Source organism: Muntiacus reevesi, chromosome 13 (assembly GCF_963930625.1).
Source record: "Muntiacus reevesi chromosome 13, mMunRee1.1, whole genome shotgun sequence".
NCBI classification, from domain to species: domain Eukaryota; kingdom Metazoa; phylum Chordata; class Mammalia; order Artiodactyla; family Cervidae; genus Muntiacus; species Muntiacus reevesi.
Genome location: NC_089261.1, coordinates 1,982,184 through 1,985,137, shown reverse-complemented (window position 1 = coordinate 1,985,137; position 2,954 = coordinate 1,982,184). Strand labels below are relative to the sequence as shown.

Here is a 2,954-nt window from a genome sequence, read left to right as displayed (position 1 = left end):
TCAGCCGACATTTCTGAAGTGCTTTCTGGGTCTGGCCCAGTGTCGGGGTTAAGGGTCAGTTCCTTAGGGAAGGGACAGGTATGACGTGAGAGTCCATCTACTTGTCGTCACCCCCACCCAGCCCCCGGAGCAGGGAGCTCTGAGTGCCAGGGGAGCGGTGGCCCAGAGCAGGACATCGTCAGGCGGTGCAGACTCCTGGGGTGCAGGCTTGCCCCCCCACCCCGTCCCCCTGGGAAGGGACAGGGCCTGTGAAAGGAACAGGGGATGGCTCTGGGGTTGGGGGCAAGGACCGGAGAGAAATGAGGAGGGTTCCAGGTGAGCCTGAGACACACAAGGGCAGGCTTGGACCCTAGTGGGGAGCTGGGGCCTCCCGCAGGAGGACTGTAGGCATCTGAAGCCAGGTCAGGGACCGAATTAGTTCTGGGGGAATCTGCAGGGACCAGGTGCCATCTTCCTGTGTGGCGGCGGGGTGGGAGGTGGTCAGGAGAGCCGGGTCAGCGGAAAAGGACACCTTCTGGGGATAAAGAGGCCATCCAGTGACTGTCACATGGGGAGAGTCCATTGGGATTCAGGAAGAGAGGCAGGCGGATGAACCCAGCTCTTGCCAGGCTTAGGGTGTGGCCGGAGGACTCTAACAAGGTCGGGGTCTCAGAGGAGTCGGCGCCCCCGATCCCTGCCCAGGGCGCCCTCCCCCCCATAACCTAGCGGTTCCCCTGAGCGCACCTGTAGCTGGACACATCAGCTCAGGGCCTGGGGCAAGGGGTCATCCGCTCAGAGCCGCTGCCCCCTGGCTCTGCCATCCTCAGGGCCCCAGCCTTGCAGCCCATCTGTGCCTCCAGCTTCAGGGCGAGGAAGCCGCCCTCCCCGGAGCTACAGAGAGCTGGGTCAGCCCAGGGACGAAGTCTACATGGACAGAGGACGCTGCGGCCTCCCTGAGGCAGAGGAGAGAACCCCCACCCCAGGTCTTCACCCCTGGTACCCCGACCCAAAATCACAGACGAGGAGGTGGGAGAAGCCAGGGACGCAGTGTCCCGTAGCTGCTGCCTGATCCCATCTCCATCATGGGAAAACGAAGACCCCAGGGAGAAGGGGACCGCCAGGTGGCCCTCATCTCAGTGGCCCTGCTGGGTACAATGCCGCCGTGTCCCCCACCCGGAGCTGTGGCCGCCCAGGACCAGCTCCCCTGGATCTTGTCGTACATTTTCGTCATGAAGAACTGAGAACATGATATGAGAAGGCAGAGGAGTAATAATACCCCCAGGTTCTTGTCGCCTGGATCCCAGATCATCAATTCAGGGGTGCCACCAACTCCTCCCCACAACGGAATCCCTCCTCCCCACTGGGAGCCTCCGAAGCCCATCCCCCACCATGTCATCTCATCTGAAAATATGTCCCTCGTGGCCTGGAAAGAAAGAACCTAAACTGTAACTAAATTATCATGAGCAAACCCAAACAGAAATCGTCCATAATTCCTTAAGACCAAAAAAAAGCTTGCTATGAAATGACTCACAATTGTCATAGTATATTTACTTAGTTATGTTTTGTTTTCATTCGTTTTTTTTTTTAATGTCTTTCTTTTTTCTGGTAACTTTTCATGTTAATATTGATTAGTTTTTAAAGTCTTCCTTTGTTTTATCTTATTTATTTTTGATGTTGCTGGGTCTTCACTGCTTCTCAAGTTTTTTCTCTAGTTGCAGTGAGAACGGCCTGTTCTGTACTTGCAGCGTGCAGGCTTCTCATTTCAGTGGCTTCCACCGTTGCAGAGCACACGCTCTTGAGCCCAGGCTCAACAGTTTTGGTGTGAGGACAGGAGCTCCGAGGCCCGTGGGATCTTCTCAGATCAGGGAAGATCAAACCCATGTCTCCTGCATCGGCAGGTGGATTCTTCACCACTGGACCACCAAGAAAACCATGTTTTCATTCATTTTTATTGAACTATGGTTGACTTACAGTGTCGTATTAGTTTCTACTACAACAAAGTGAATCATATATGTGTGTGTGTGTATGCATATGTATATCCACACTTCTTTCGAGTCTTCTTCCATACAGGTCATCCCAGAGCACTGACTAGCGTTCTCTGAGCTGTATAGTAAGTTCTCGCCCGTCATCTATTTTATACGTAGACTTTGTAAGAGCAGCGTGTGCACGTCAGTCTCACTCTCCCAGTGTATCCTCCCCTTCTATCCCCTTGGCAACCATAATTTTATTTTCTACTGTGGCTTCACTTCTGCTTTGTAAATCGGTTCATCTGCACCATTTTCTTAGATTCCACCCTTAAGCTGTACCATGTGCCGTTTGTCTTTTGCTATCTGACCTCACTCAGCAGGACAAGCTCTGGGTCCATCCATGTCCCTACACGTGGCATTGCTTCCTTCTTCCTCACGGGCGAATCATATTCCTTCGCACGTATGTACCACGTCTTCTTTATCCATTCATCTCTCGCCGGACATTTAAGACGTTTCCGTGTCCCGGCTATTGTAAACAGTGCTGCAGTGAACACGGGGGTACATATGTCCCTTTGAACTGTGGTTTTCTCAGGGTATATACCCAGTGGTGGGATTGCTGGATTGATTATGGTAGTTCTGCTTTGGGATTTTAGGGCACCTTCATACTCTTCTCCCTCGTGGCTGCACCAATCGACATTCCCGCAAGCAGTACAAGAGTGTCCCTTTTTCTTCACGCCGTCTCCAGCATTCGCTCTTCACAGATATTTTGATGATGGCCATTCTGACCAGTTGGAGGTGGTACCTCGTTGCAGTTTTGATTTGCATGTCTCTAATAATTAGTGATGTTGAGCATCTTTCCATGTGCCTCTTGGTTAGTTGGTTGTGTTTGGGGCGCTGTTTCATTTGGTGTTTTTTGTGTTCTTCCAGGAGGGTTGGGACGCCTCGACACTTGGATTGATGGGCGTGTCTAGGGACTGGTGGGTCCTTCAGTCTCTCCCAGATCGCTCT

At 52.6% G+C, this 2,954-nt stretch overlaps 1 gene segment (V, D, J or C); it reads left to right on the top strand.

Annotated features, from left to right (window-relative positions):
* LOC136146030 (immunoglobulin lambda variable 1-40-like) overlaps positions 1-2,954 on the top strand; it is a 168,043-nt gene that overhangs the window by 161,784 nt on the left and 3,305 nt on the right.